At 43.3% G+C, this 16407-nt stretch overlaps 1 pseudogene; it reads right to left on the reverse strand.

Annotated features, from left to right (window-relative positions):
* The window catches only part of LOC105875940 (carbohydrate sulfotransferase 1-like), a 49817-nt pseudogene extending 44834 nt beyond the window's left edge, over positions 1-4983 (reverse strand).
* Between the last annotated feature and the right edge of the window lie 11424 nt (positions 4984-16407).

Below are 16407 nucleotides of genomic sequence, written 5' to 3' on the forward strand. Positions count from 1 at the left end.
TTAGTATCTACTGCCAAAACAATCTGTTTTGTCAGTCTTATGATTTCTATCTTAACATTAATGCTGGTCAGTTCTGTCCAAACTCCAAAAGGGAGGAGGTATAACAAGGAATGTATGACTTCCCTTCCCTTCATGGGCAGGAATTCAGCATTAAGATTTTCCTGGGGTCCTCTTGGCCAATAGGGGGTCTGTTCAGTTGGTGGCAGGCTTAGGAATTTATTTTTAGTCTACAGATCTTTGTCACATCACTTTGTTTTATTTTCTTCATAACACATATCCTATGCTGAAATTCTCTTGCCTATTATCCTTCTGGGAACTCCATAAGATCAGGGAACTTATGGGACCTTTAGCTTTTACATTCCTAGTATTTAGAATAGAGTCCGGTATGCAGTAGGTTCTCAATAAGTACTTGTCGAGCAAATGATTCTATATCTCTAGTTGAGAAAAGAGGTAGAATCTCTTCAGCTTTGTAACACTAACTCTGTTAATCCATGTCACCAGTTCAACTAGTGTCTCTATCAGAACAGGCAGACACAGCAGCTCAAAGAGGATGAGAGAAACTGCATTACTGCTTGTTGAATTGTATTTTGTACTTTTTTGACTCAACCGTCTGTACAGGCTAAGAATAAATTTTCCATGATCTGGGCCAGGCGCGGTGGCTCACGCCTGTAATCCTAGCACTCTGGGAGGCTGAGGCCGGTGGATTGCTCGAGGTCAGGAGTTCTAAACCAGCCTGAGCAAGAGCGAGACCCCATCTTTACTATAAATAGAAAGAAATTAATTGGCCAACTAATATATATAGCAAAAATTAGCCGGGCATGGTGGCACATGCCTGTAGTCCCAGCTACTGGGGAGGCTGAGGCAGCAGGATTGCTTGAGCCCAGCAGTTTGAGATTGCTGTGAGCTAGGCTGACGCCATGGCACTCACTCTAGCCTGGGCAACAAAGCGAGACTCTGTCTCAAAAAAAAAAAAAAAAAAGAAAAAAAAATTTTCCATGATCCATTATTAAGTGAAAAAAGAAAATGACAGCATACACATAGCATGACCCTTGTAATAGTCATAACTCAATAAATATTTGTCGAATGAATCATGTTTCTCTAAAAATGTCTATATATAAATATCTGGATAATGGCCAGGAAAAATAAACACACAAATGTAAAAAAAAAAAAAAAAGATATTTCTTGGAATGAGATTATAAGTAATACTTTTTCTTTTCTTTAAATGTTTGTACTATGAGAATATAATCATTTTTATAATAAAAAATACAATAAAGCCATTTCTATTTTTAAAATAAAAGGCATTACCCACAAAAAAACCCTGATATTTTAAATGAAGTGTACCAAAGGATGTAAACTAATGGTTAACAGAAAAGGAACCACAAATGGTTCATAAACATGTGAAGATAATCGTGCTCATTGTCAGAGAAATGCAAATTAAAACTACTCTGAGGTACTGTTTTCACCCATATGTTTAACAAAAATCCAAAAGCTCAAGAATTCTATTGGCAAGGCTTAGGGGAAAATAGCAACTTATACATTGCCATTGGAAGTATGAAGTGATACAACCTATATAAAGGTCTGTTTGGTAATATGTATCAAAATTTATGTTGCATAAATTAGAGCTTGGCAAGCTTTAGTCCATGGGCTGTTGTCTGTCTTTGTATAGCTCATGAGGTAGGAATGGTTTTTACACTTTTAAATGGTTGAAGCAAAAATCAAGAGAAGAATACTATGTCATAACAAATGAAAATGATATGAAATTCAAATTTTAGTCTCCATAAATAAAGTTCTATTGGAACACAGCCATGTTCACTCATTTACATATCGTCTATGGCTGCTTCCATAAAACTATGGCAGAGTTGAGAGCTGAGACAGAGAGACCAAGTAGCCCGCAAAACTAAAATATTTACTATGTAGACCTTTACAGAAAACATCTGCCAATCTACTTTTAGCAGAAAACTTTTGACCATTAACTATACTTGGAGGAATTCATTTTATGTACTTTGACGTGTGCAAATTGAAATACTCAGCATTGTTTATAAAGCATATAGCTATATGATAACTAAAATATCTATTGTAGGACACTTAATAAATTATGGTACATCCATACCATGGCATAGTAGTGGCTGTAAAAAATGATAAAGATGTGTTTTAGGTACCGATGTGGAAAGATATCAAAGACATACTGTTATGTGAAGAAACTGCATATATTATCAAATTCTTCCATGTTGAACAACTCAAAAATTCATTGCTCCCATTGTGTTCTATGCAAATGGCACCTCCTGGAGTCCAGCACCTGCCCCGATAATATGCCATTGTTGGGTAAATAGAAGGGGGACATGTATATATATTCTTACATATGTACACACCTTTCCTCTTTGAATGTTACAAGAGAAACTAATAACAATGCTTGTCTATTGGAGAGGGGGGAGCTAAACTAAGGGACAGAAATAGAAGGGAGGCTTTTGACTACATCCCTTTGACTACATCTATAGCATAGAATGAATGCTATGTCCTATTCAAAAATTAAATACCTTTTTTAGGAAATAAATATATATACTTCCTGAGTGAGGCCATCAGTCTTGTACACCAATCTGGCCTGAAGCAAGGCGGATGTCAGCTCAGCCCGCCCAGTGCTGGCCTGCGTTCTGACTCTCTGCCCTCGCCCCACTCTCTCCCACACAGCTCGCCCACAACTTCACACATGCCTCATCCCCCTCACCACCTGCCATGTGTCCTGTGCTCTGTGACACTCCCGCTTTGTAGGACAAGCTCACCTTAACGCCAACCCAGTGCTTGTCCCTTGCCTGCCTTCCTTGGCCCTGTGGTTAAGCCGGCTCAGTCTCCCTGAAGGCCCTGGGTCCCCTGCTGCCTCCTCCAGGCAGTCCTCCCCTTCTCCCAGGCCCCCTCTTCTCCTCAGCAGTGAAGGGGGTTGGGCAGTGAGGAGGTTGCCTCACTCCCTGGGACAGATTCTAAGTTGCTAAGACGCAGGTGTCTCCCTTTCTCTTTCATCTTTTGGACTCTATGTCATCTATCCATGGTGTCCTCTTCAAGTCAACAATGCTATATATAGCCTTCTGTCAACTCAGGGCCTCCCCACATGTCTTCACAGTGTTCCTTCCTCTCCCCATGTAGTCACCTCGTCACCCTCCATCACTCTACATCTTTCTCCTTCTCCTCCACGATGCCTCGGGCCTCCACCTTCACCTGTCAGAGAAGCAGCACCCTCATGTCCTGGGCGTCCTCCTTCTAAAGCCCACTGGAGGATGCCCCACCTCTGACATCCATGCTGCAGTCTTTTTCCTCTAGGACCGCGGCTCTGAGCTGTCTTCTGCTCTTCCCTTCACTCAAGGCCATTGTCCCTGCTCTGATTACCACACTGAAGTTGCCTGGTGCCTCAGTCCCCTTTGTCTAACCTGCTGTTAAACATGCCACACCCAGCCCCGGATCCCCCGCTGTGGCATTTCTTCACCTCCATCCCCCATCCCCCATGAGTTCTATGGTGGAAGCTACAGAACAGGCCTATTCTGGGATCCTGCTGTTTGATTTCAATCTGTAACATGCTGTGGCTCAACAATCTTTTCCTCCCAAGGTAACACCCAAATGGTTATTTCATCCCTACCTGAGTGAAGTGTTCCCAAACTTTGTGCTTTAGAATTACCTGGGGAGGTTTTAAAAGTCCTGATGCTGGGCGGGCGCTGCGGCTCACGCCTGTAATCCTAGCACTCTGGGAGGCCCGGGCGGGCGGATCGCTCAAGATCAGGAGTTTGAAACCAGCCTGAGCAAGAGTGAGACCCCATCTCTACTATAAATAGAAAAGAAATTAATTGGCCAACTAAAAATACATAGAAAAAAAATTAGCCGGGCATGGTGGCGCATGCCTGTAGTCCCAGCTACTCAGGAGGCTGAGACAGTAGGATTGCTTAAGCCCAGGAGTTTGAGGTTGCTGTGAGCTAGGCTGATGACACAGCACTCTAGCCTGGGCAACAGAGTGAGACTTTCTCAAAAAATAAAAATAAAAGTCCTGATGCACAGGTTGTTCCCCATATCAACTAAATCACAATGCTTGTGGGTGAGAACCAGACATTAGTATTTTGTGAAGATCTTCAGACGATTTCCACATGTTCAGCAAAGTCTGGAATCACTGCTATAGTGTTTCTGGTTCATGCTCACTCTTATGGAAGCCCTCAGTGTTGAGAATTGAGACTACCTGGGTCAATCAATAGAACTTACCTCCCAGATCTGCAAGCTAAGATCATCTCTGTCAACACAACTATTCTTTTCAGGAAATTCTTGTCTAAAAAAAAAAAAAAAGAAAGAAAGAAATTCTTGTCTAAGAAAAGACCACAAACCAATAAATAATTTCCCTATTTGCTTGCTTTTGAGCAAAAGGCTCTCTTCTCAAGACAATAGATTGTTTACCTGGGCTAACAGTTCACTTGACAAACAACTGTTTAATTATCCAAGACTTGACTTCCACGTTTCTGTGATCACCTATACTAAACTATCAGGTAATGAATTTAGACCTAATCCTAATCAGATCCCCCTTAAAAGACCTGCCTTAAACCACTTGCACCCAGACTTCTAATCCCCGTAAATAACATACCCCTTAGTTTTGCTTGATTATCAGGTTTTTCTGTGGTCTTTTAAGGATTTGGCTTTTGATAATGTAACTTTCCTGACCCTTATTTCAAAACTGTAGGCTGGGATCCTGGCTTTGCTTATGTGAATCCCATCCTTTCCTGAAGATCCTTATCCCCCAGCCATTCTCTGCTCTGGAAACATCTCCTCTCTTTCTCCCATCATCAGGTGTGCTGAGATTTGCCCAAATTGACCAGACCCTCTTTTGAACCTGCTACCTCTTCTCACTGTAGGTCAACAACTCTTTCCTGTCCAAATCCTTGAATCTGTGAGGTACCATCGCTGCCTGGCCTTCCTGGGCGGCCGCATCTCTCCTAGCTTTCTTCTTCTGACTCACCGCATATCTGCATCTTACTAATAACCACTTTATGGCCGGATTTAAGACTCTTTCATCAGAGTTCCTTTTGATGACCCTAGTGGGATATGACACTTACTTCATCTCCCTCTCTCTCTTTTTCTTTTTTTGTGGCTTCCATGACATGTCACTTTCCCGATGTTACTACCTCACTCTCATTTTCTCACGCTCTCTCTCCTACTGTTTCTAGTTCCTCTTCCCCGCCTCACTTCCCAACTGTGCGTGTCTCCAATACTGCAGTCTACTCACACTCCCTCCTTGAGGACATTCAGTCTCATGGCTTCAGCTCTCACCTCAGAGAACAGCATCCACACCAGCAATTTAAGCACAGGATAGAGCCGGTGCTTCTATCCAGGCAAACCCCCCTGGATTCATTAATCAAGTAGCTGGGGTGGGTGAGCTCGTCGTTTCCAGGGAATGTCTCATAGCACCAGTCTGCACTATTGGCGGAATCTGCATCTGGATGTGAGCAGGGTGGGACTGCCCAACAGTGGATCCACAACCTAGAATGGCCACTGCCCCCCTGGCTCCATTCCCACGACTGTCAGTCCATCCCAGCAGTATTGCCTACAGGACACCAGCCTAGGGTCTCTGCCCAACCCTCAACATAATTGGAATGGAATTTTCCAAAGGAAATGGGAAATGCCATCTTGAGAGAGAGTGGCAAGCCTTCATTCTCACCTTCCCCAGTGCCGTGGTGGGAAACATGAGTGATCTTTCTGTTGCAGGACACAGTGACTATCTTGCCCTGATATAGTCATAATGTAGGAACTGAATTAGAGATGGAGGAATTCCTCAGAGGGCATGTTTGTGAATTACCTACCCCTGAAATAGCTCCAGGGACATTCAGAACAGCCCCTGGGCAAGTCATATTCATGTTTCACCTACTCATCCAATAATCACTGTCTAACAAATACATTGAAAGCAGTCTTTCTTTTAGCAGGCACTGTACTAAGTGCTGGTGATACAAACGTCAATAAAGCTGTCCCCTGCCTCCCAAGAGCTCACACTCTGGGACCCACAAAACCACATGTTAAACCAAGTAGAACCTAGAGTTAGGCCCTAAGAGACATGGGTACAAAAAGATATCATACTTGTAATAGAGTTTAATGTTTCATAGTCTTTTCACATCCATTACCTCATTTAATATTCATAATAGCCCAATAAGGCAGGTAAAGAAGATAGTGTTGATTTCATTTTACAGAAGAGGATATTAAGGCATAAAAAGGTTGTGTGCAAAATCACACGTCTAGCACATGGCTGAGAGCTGGGGCAGGAATCCAGTGGCCAGGTGGAATTCCTTGCTTTTTCCACTACCTCCTGCTGCCTTCCTACTTTAGGTTCCTTATCTATATGAAGAAGGTCCTAGATTGTCCATCTTTTTATGGCTCCTTCAACTATGAGAATCTCTGACTCTATAACAAGGTCCCTTCTCCAGGGAGCTCCTGGTTTGGGAGGGACACATAGGCCAAAAACTAACATTGGCCCCCTGCCTACCTTATAGGGTAGTTGTAAAGATGACATTGTACTAATCCATTGAAAGCACTTTGTGGTTCAGTAAAACCAGATACAATCTTAGCACTTTGTGTGCACTACTTTATAGACGGCATTTCTCCAGGTTCTCATTAGTTGTCCAAGTACCTGCCTCCCCCAGGAGACTGCAGGGGCAGGGAGCATGTTGTACCCCCATCACTAGCAATTGTGTTTCCAACCTGGATTGTTGAGAAAGCAATGAATGAGATGGGGCGGGTTGAGCTTAGAGAGGGAGGGAGCTGGATCCCTGCACTGTGTTCTTTTTACTCCAATGCACATTTTTATGTTTCTCAAAGTACATAACACGGTTGGTAGAAGTTCATGGTGGAAGTTCAACAACTATTTATAAGACGAGGGTGAGGGTAGGGGGGAGGAGGAGGAGGAAGAGGCCAAAGGAGGAGGAAGAGGAAAGGAAAAAAAAAAGAAGAAAGGCGATAGAACATCAGAATTCATATTAATAGCCGGGCGTGGTGGCTCACGCCTGTAATCCTAGCACTCTGGGAGGCCGAGGCGGGAGGATTGCTCGAGGTCAGGAGTTCGAAACCAGCCTGAGCAAGAGCAAGACCCCGTCTCTACTATCAATAAAAAGAAATTAATTGGCCAACTAATATATATAGAAAAAATTAGCCGGGCATGGTGGCACATGCCTGTAGTCCCAGCTACTTGGGAGGCTGAGGCAGGAGGATCGCCTGAGCCCAGGAGTTTGAGGTTGCTGTGAGCTAGGCTGACGCCACAGCACTCACTCTAGCCTGGGCAACAAAGTGAGACTCTGTCTCAAAAAAAAAAAAAAAAAAAAAAAAGAAAAGAAAAAAAAAAAAAAGAATTCATATTAATAAAACTCTTTTGTCTCCATAGATGTGAGTGCTAGGATTTCATTTGTCTTGGCATCCTCATGTTTTCTCAGTATCCCAAATAAGTGCACCAGTAGTGCCAGGGGAGAGGACGCCTAGGAGCTCGCATGACAACGCCGTGTTCCGGGAAATCATGCTGGAGTCGCAGCAGCAGGCGTGGCAGGGCACTAGCTGCCCCCACATTCCTCTGGAAAGGCTGGAGCTTTGCTCTGTGTTGTTTTAGGCTCTCTGGCCAAGGAAGCCTTATTGGAAGGAAACACTCCACCCCCTCACCTCCCCGGCCCCACCTCCCAGGGCTGGCTTGTGGTCAGTGAAGTAAATGTAGTCCATGCCTGTTAAGAGATGTGGGGCAAGAGGCTGCGTGGAGTACTGCCAGCGTGACAGTGGAGGCGCGTCAGTGGGCTCGGTGACAGGTGGCAGTGCCAGGCCTGGATAATCACTTACAGTCATGGAGGTTCCTCTCTCTCCCAGACATTGTCCACTGATCGGAAATGAGGGAGTGGGCAGCCTAGCCACACAACGGGAGCCTGGACAAAGATGTCTTGGGCAATTTGCATATGAGTTTCCTTCTTTAAATAATTACAGAATAAGTCAATAGCCTCAGGAGAAATTTGCTTGTTGACTGCCTTATTCATTTTTTTTTTTAAAAAAGAGTCTCTTATAGGCACTTCTCTTTGTATTCCATGCACTTGCTCAGGCTAGTCTTATTCTTTTAATTCCAAAGTTCTACCATTCAACAATTAGGAAGGACGTGGTGCCTCACGCCTGTAATCCTAGCACTCTAGGAGGCTAAGGCGGGAGGATCGCTCAAGGTCAGGAGTTCGAGACCCCATCTCTACTAAAAATTGAAACAAATTGATTGGCCAACTAAAAATATATAGAAAAATTTAGCCGGGCATGGTGGCTCATGCCTTTAGTCCCAGTTACCTGGGAGGCTGAGGCAGGAGGATCACTTGAGCCAGGAGTTTGAGGTTGCTGTGAGCTAAGTCGACGCCATGGCACTCTAGTGCAGGCAACAGAAGTGAGACTCTGTCTCAAAAAAACAAAACAAAACAAAAAAATAAAACAACAATTAGGAAGGAGACAGCTTTGAATCTGGGAACAAGCTAGCACAAGGACAATGAGAGAGGGGGCTTGTTCGCGGATGTGTGTCAGAGAGAAAGAGTGCCACCCTTGTATGGGAGAGAGGTTTGAGGAATTGGACATGCAAGGTGGCTCTAGCTAGCAGCACTAGGGCAATTAGCCAATGATAGAGTTGGGGATGGCTCCAACTGGAAAAAGCTGGAAACTGTGGCTCTCATCTGAAATATGGGGCCTGCACTGGTTGTAAATTCTCCTCACATGGAGTTAGGCAAGGGTCTGCCGGTAAACTGGCTCTTTGAAAAGAAAAAAAAGAATAACAAGGTCCTGGTCTGTAATGTCAGCCAATTTTCATGGTGTAATGGCTTTGTCACTTATTAGATGTGTGCTCCTTGGCAAGTCTCTTAATTTCCCCAAACTGCAGTTCTCTCTTTTGAAAACTAGGAGCTCAGATGATGCTGTTTGGAGACTTGGCTGAGCCCACAGCCTACAGGAGAGAGGCCGAGCCTCTCTCTTCTCTGAGAAGTGCACCCTGTCTGTATTCTGCCTGGTCTTTGGCCTGATGGTTCGACTTCATCTTGGGGGCTCCCAGCTGCTTTGCTTCACTCAGGCCAGTCCGAGTAGGACTTTGTACATTGCAACCAATAGAGCTTTAAATAAGGCAGAAATAATCCTTCAGTCCTTTTTGAGCTCTGACAATGCACTAATGGTTCTCAAAGTGTGGCTCCCATCAGCAGCATCAACTCCACCTGGGGACCTGCTAGAAATGACAATTCTCAGGACCCTACCCCAGACCTATCACATCAGAAATTCCAGGGATGGGGCGGAGTGATTTGTGTTTGACAAGCTTTCCAGGTGATTCTGTGTTCTTAAGTTCAAGAGCTGCTGCATTGTAATTCTAAGAAAGGTATGTTTTATTTAAGAAAGGCAATTTCAGGTGGATGCAATTTTCTCTTCTGATTAATTAGATGAAGGCCAAGGGATGATGTTTTATTGGTTAAAATTTTTTAATTTTTATAAATAAAATATGTCACTTTTACAACTTGAAAGAAATTTTTTAAAATCTCCTTTTTTCCTTGTTTAAAATTTTAGTTTCATGGCCAGGCACGGTGGCTCACGCCTGTAATCCTAGCACTGGTGGGAGGATCATTTGAGCTCAGGAGTTCGAGACCAGCCTGAGCAAGAGTGAGACCCTGTCTCTACTAAAAATAGAAAGAAATTAATTCGACAACTAATATATATATATATATATATATATATATATATATATATATATATATATATAATTTTAGTTTCATTGGACCAAGACTGACATTTCAATGACTAGCCCAAAAGAATATAAGAAGGAAAGTGCAGAGAATGCAAACACTGCCAATAAATGAACAGAAGTGAAAAATAAGCACCAATTTCAAGACAGTGAAGGCCGGAAGGAAATACAGAAGAGAAAACCCAGATGCCGGGTGATTTTGCACTGGAAAAGATTTCACATGATGTGCCATTAAACAGTGAAATGACTAATAATTTCTGGCATTAGGAAACAGTTTGAGTGTCCACTGGTAATAGAGCTACATGAGTACAGTAAAATGTGAAACAGGAAACTTTCACTTAACTTCATCCTGACATATATCAAAAGCAGTTTTTCCACTGTTAGATGTGGGGAGATGTGGTCAGATAGGAATTTTCACTACAAAATCATCTGAAACGGGCAGTGTAAGTGGATAGGGCTCATTGGCAAGCTGGTTGTTTGAAACGGTAAAAAAAAATTTTTTTTTCTATAGGAAGTCATACTGTTGGAGAGCAGATTGCAGGTTGGACAACGGAATCCTTAATGGAAGTAAACTGGCTGTCTGGGAGAGGGGAGGGAGCCCAGGGGGCGAGCAGCTGCCCCGTAGCAGTTCCCTCATCAGCCCCTAGAGGGCAGCCCCTAGGCTGAGATTAGAGAGAGGTGAGGCAGAGAGAGGGGAATTGGAAAAGGACAGAGTCCTCTAGTGGAAGGAATGGGGGGGCTGAAGGGGTCCCTTTGCAGAACAACAGGGGAACTGAGGGTGGAAGGTGGTTCTGCAGCTGAGTGACTGCATGAGAAACACAAACTGTATTTTCCTCTGCGCTTATGCTCACACTGCCCTTCTGGCTGCAAAATGTGTGACGGTTATCCCGTGTGGGAATAATTCTCCATTTCCCTGCAGACACCAACTGCGGTGTCCTATAATTCGATCCTGACACTGACTAGCACGGAGTTAGCACAGACCCCACTAGTTAAGGGCTCCGTCCCACCAGACTGCCCCCTACTTCAGACACCAGTAGCAAGTCCCAGGTTGTGACCTGCACTCTGACCAACAGGCTCTAAATCGAAGGTTCCTTTGACTCCCGCCTCAGGTTCAGTCATTTTTCTAGAACAGCTCACAGAACTCAGGGAAATACTTACGTTTCCTGGTGTGTTACAAAGGATACCGATAAAGAGATCTCTAGGGTGAGGTCTGGAAGGGTCTGGAGCACAGCGGCTTTTGTCCCCGTGGAGTTGGGGGTGCAGCCAGCCTCCCAGCACATGAATGGGTTCTTGTTCACCAACCCAGAAGCTCTCTGAACCCTGTCCCTTTGGGTTTTGATGGAGGCTTCATTACACAGGCATGATTGATTGAAATCATTGGCCATTAGTGATGAACTCTACCTTACCCCCTCCCTGGCGGTCAGAGGGAGGTTGGGGCTGAAAGTGCCAACCCTCTAATCACAGTTGGCTCCCCTGGCACCTGGTCCCTATCCCAGGCTATCCAAGAGCCCCCAGCCATGAGTCATCTCATCAGCATTCAGACACTTTTGAGATTATAGGGATTTTAAGAGCTGTGTGCCAGGAAATGGAGACAAAGACCAAACACGTATTTCTTATTATGAATCAAAATATCACAGTGAACCAAAGGTGTATATGTTATTAGTAAGTTGAGTCATCAGGAGTTGGGAACTGCCCCTATCTGCCATCAGCTGCTGTGCCCGCACTCTGCTGTGGTGTAGACATCTTTAAGTTTGACTAGCATAGCGGTTATGATTTCTGTCTCTGCTATCAGATGGATCCTGGTTGGAATCCCAATTCTACCAGTTATCAGCTATGTGACCTCGGGCTAGTTATGAAGACATGCTGTGTCTTAGTTTCCTCATCTGTAAAATGGAGATAATAAGGTGACATAATAAAGATATGTATATTTGACATCTGGCACTGATTCCTGACACAGAGCTCCTAAACTTTTGTAATTTCCTGAGTGACAGAGGTGCTAGATGCACCTTTGTTCTAACCAGGTCTTTGACCCTGGCTCCTGACACAAAGTTCCTAATCCCTTGGAACTTTCTGGGCGATAGCATCTTTTGTTCTAATGAGGCAAGTCTTGGTAGACTCCTGTAAGTGGACTGGTCACGAGAAAGATCAAGCCATGACTAGAAGGTTGGAATTTTCAGCCCCATCTTTTATCCTCGAGGGAGGGAAGAGGAGCTGGAGACTGAGTTATAATTGATCATGTGTACGTGATGAAGCCCACATTAAAATCCCGGAACTATGGGATCCAGAGAGCTTCCGGGTTGGGGGACGTGCCCACGCGCTGGGAGGGTGGGTGCCCCGACTCCATGGGGAGAGAAGCTTTTGCACTCACAACCCTTTTGGGCCTCACCCTATGTCAGGGGTCCTCAAACTTTTTACACAGGGGGCCAGTTCACTGTCCCTCAGACTGTTTGAGGGCCGGACTATAGTTTAAAAAAAAAAAAAACTATGAACAAATTCCTATGCACACTGCACATATCTTATTTTGAAGTAAAAGAACAAATGGGCAAAAACACCCATGTGTGGCCCGAGGGCCGTAGTTTGAGGACGCCTGATCTGTGTACTTCTTCATCTGAATGCTCGTCTGTATCCTTTATCATATCTCTTTTTATATAATTAAACTGGTAATGGTAAGTAAGTGTTCCCCGAGTTCTGTGAGCTATCCAAGCAAATGATCAAACCCGAGGGGGGCAGTCGTGGGAACTCTGATTTATAGCCAGAGGGTCAACAATACAGGTGCCACCTGGGACTCGTGGTTGACGTCTGAAATGGGGGCAGTCTTGTGGGAACGAGCTGTTAATGGGTGAGGTCTGCGCTAACTCCCATTAGTATCTGTGGAATTGAATTGTAGGACACCCAGTTGATGTCCTACGGGAAAAATATAATGTGTGTGTGGGGGGGGCTGGGGGAACACCTGGTTCCAAAAATGTGTTGAGTATGAATGTGGAGAAAAAAGCAGAGTTTGGTTTTTCTATACGATAATCATAATAGCACTTACCTTACAAGGTTGTTTTGAGAATTCAGTGATATAATACATGTAAAGCCCTTATCACACTGAGCATTTATGTTAGATGTTGTTATTTGCAATTAGTCCCTGAGATGCCTTTAGTTAGGTGATTCTCATTCTTTTTGAAAAAAGAAAGTGATAGATCAGAGTTTAGAGAGGACCATTAGCTAGCACACATGTGAGGTATAAAGCGGACTTTTTTTTTTTTTTTTTTTTTTTTGAGACAGAGTCTCGCTTTGTTGCACAGGCTAGAGTGAGTGCCGTGGCGTCAGCCTAGCTCACAGCAACCTCAAACTCCTGGGCTCAAGCAATCCTTCTGCCTCAGCCTCCCGAGTAGCTGGGACTACAGGCATGCGCCACCACGCCCGGCTAATTTTCTATATATATATTAGTTGGCCAATTAATTCCTTTCTATTTATAGTAGAGACGGGGTCTTGCTCTTGCTCAGGCTGGTTTCGAACTCCTGACCTCGAGCAATCCGCCCGCCTCGGCCTCCCAGAGTGCTAGGATTACAGGCTTGAGCCACCGCGCCCGGCCTAAAGCGGACTTTAATGGTTGTAGAAATTGCATTTACTTTCTAATGTTAGCCGGCAGCCCATATCTCTGAATCTTCACAGAAAATGCTACCAGTTGAAATTCTTATTAGGAGCATGTTCTATAGGAATTTAGGAATTCTAGAGAAAATAAACATAGGGAAAATTTCCATAATAGTTCATAATGCAGAAAGAGGTCATTATAACTGCAGTGTGTATTTCCTTCAAGGTGACAGCTGTTTGAAGGAAATAGGAATTAAAAGCAAAAATGAATGCCAAGTTGGTAATTGGAGGGAAAAAAAATAAAACAAAACAAACCCTGCTTAATGATGTAGGGAAATAATCGTTGAACATATTTAGTCCTGTGTCTAGCTCTTCTGACAGCCCCAAGTGCTGAATATATTCATAAATATGGATTTTGCCTTTGTCATGCTGGGTAAATACTGATAATATATGGCCCTTCTGGGCTTTCAGAATGCTTTGAAATACCTGCAGGGTTACAGCTGTTTTCCTCCTACACATGGTTTCCCCAAGTCCTTGTGGTGTGTGGGCAGAGCCAACTTGGTTAGCATGTGTCCATCCCACAGATTTGAAGCATATTCTTGTTGGGAACTTCTGGCTTCCAGAAGAAATTTAGGTAGGTTCTGTTGGTGCTTCCTGTGCTCACTGCAAATGAATCCATGCTAGTAACACACCCTTAAAGTCCAAGTGTTGACAAGATAAAGAAACAAACACCAAAAGAACAAGAATCCTTGAACAGATGGAGTTTGAGAGCTCTCTCGCTCTGGGTCTGTCCTGGGTAGCTGGGCAACCTCAGGCACTGCATGAGTCCCCAGGGAGGGCCAGGATGCTGGGTTCATACAAGAAGTAATAAATGAAGAAATGTGGGCTATGACTTGGATATTGGGCCAACAGGATTTGTGAATGGATTGGATGTGGCATTTGAGAAAAAGAAAAGATCAAGGATGACTCCAAGATTTTTGATCTGATCAGGTTGAATTTTTTTTCCTGAATGAGAAGCAGATTTTGTGAGGGGGAAACGAAGTATTTGATGGAGACACCCTTATGATGTCCTATTGCTGCGTAACAAACCATCCCAACACTTAATGACTTAAAGCTACAATGTATATCTTTCATGTTTCTATAGGCTGGCTGGGCTCAGCTGGGTGATTCTCGGTTGTTTTTCTCTTGCAGTTGCAGTGAGACATCTGGGGCTGCTCACATGGCCGGCAGTTATGACCGGCCAGCGCTGGGTGCTCAGCGGGGGGCTGTCGGTGCAATACAACACATGCTGCTTGGCCTTCCTTGGCAGCTGAGTTCCAAGAGGAAGTGTCCCAAGCAATTGCATTCCAAGGGAGTCAGGTAGAAGTTCCAAACATTCTTATCACCTAGCCTGACAAGTGCCCAGAGTCACTTCTGTATCACTTCTGTATCAGGTAAGCGCCACTTCTGTATCAGGTAAGTCACTTCTGTATCAGGTAAGCGCCAGAGGCCAGCCCTATCCAGGGAGAGGGGAGGAAGCCTTCACCTCTAGATGAGGAGCAGGAAAGAAAGGTGCTATTGACAGCTATCTCTGGACACTATCTATCACTGACCAGGTGAGTTTGAAATGTGTACTGATATCAAGTCTGGAACTCAAGGAGAGATTGGATCTGAAAACTGGTTAGAAAATTTCTCCTCGGAGATCTTTGTTTGGAGTATTAGACATGATGGTGTTAAATTAGAAAGAAATTGCCTTCCTGTGTGTGTCTGTGTGTTTTTTTAAGTGACCTAGTTCTAGGTGGCATTTGAGAAAGGATCAAGTTATTCTACTGGGTATGTCTGTGGTAGCTAATAAATGAACCACATATTTTAATGATAATTAATAGTTATTAATTGCTTCACAAAATGCCTGATGTTAAGCAGGTACTGCAGACAAGTGTTCACCATTATGATTATGTTATTGTTAGTCATTGCATATACTCGTGTCTGTATATTTTAAAGTTTCCTTATTCCTGTTCTTTCTAAACCAGATAGATGCCCTGTGGTGGGCCTCTGTGATGCCCTAGTCTGGCTGTATTCACATCGGGTTGATTGTTGTACAGCGGTTCAGATGACCCAAACGTGTGTACCATTTCTCACCCTGGAGTCTTCTGAAATATTCTCTGAGTTCACAAAACGTATAGGAATCCAAAATGTTTGTATTTTCCCATTTGTAATAATATTAAATTAATAAAAACACATTCTGGAATCACTGGACCACTTCCTTTTATTGAAGTACCCCCTGAATTCCAGAGGGACATTTGCATGGTCAGGTTAGGATGAAGGAAAGCCAAATTACATTATAGCGTACACGCCGAGGTTTTGTAGTCATTTTGGAAAGAAAAGTAGTGGGAGAATGAACCGCTTGGAGCAATGTCACGTGAAGCTATAAAGACTGAAAAGCAGAGCTGGCCATCAGCACAAATTCACAAAGTCAATGGCTTTGTGGTGAAATCCTGTCTTCGCCTAAACAAATTAGCAATGATTAGTTAGCCATAAATGCAGTAGTGAAAAACAAATAATTTTTTTTTATTAAACAGTGTTTTTGAAGTTCAATGTTACATTTTGGAGTGTGCTAATTGCCCTTTCAAGATAATGGATCTATTGTTAAAAGAAAGCTTATTTTTTAAAAAGAAAAGCAAATAATTATGATAACAATGGTTCAAATGATGTCCAGAATTTGCAACAATTAAAATTAAATGTATCAGTACATTTTGTACTATTAAACCAGACATCAGCAAGTTACTGGCAGCAAATAACATTATCTATTACTCTATGTTAATATTGATAATTTGCATTTTGTTGGTTTGGTAGCTTAGTTTGTATTTAATTTATAAATTTGATATTCTTATATTTCCGTAAGAGCTATGCTCATAAGGCATTTACACTTCATTTATCTTAAAGAAACATTATAATTAAAGTGATTTATACTAACACCAATGATTTATAATATTTTTCCTTTAAAGGGTTACTTCATTACTAACATTTAAGAAACACTGACTTAATCAATACACTCCCATAAATCCAAGAAACATTCTCAACATGTGGCTACGAAGAGGGTTTAAAAACCCACTACAGGGCCC

This window comes from Microcebus murinus, chromosome 9 (genome assembly GCF_040939455.1).
Source record: "Microcebus murinus isolate Inina chromosome 9, M.murinus_Inina_mat1.0, whole genome shotgun sequence".
Lineage (NCBI taxonomy): Eukaryota > Metazoa > Chordata > Mammalia > Primates > Cheirogaleidae > Microcebus > Microcebus murinus.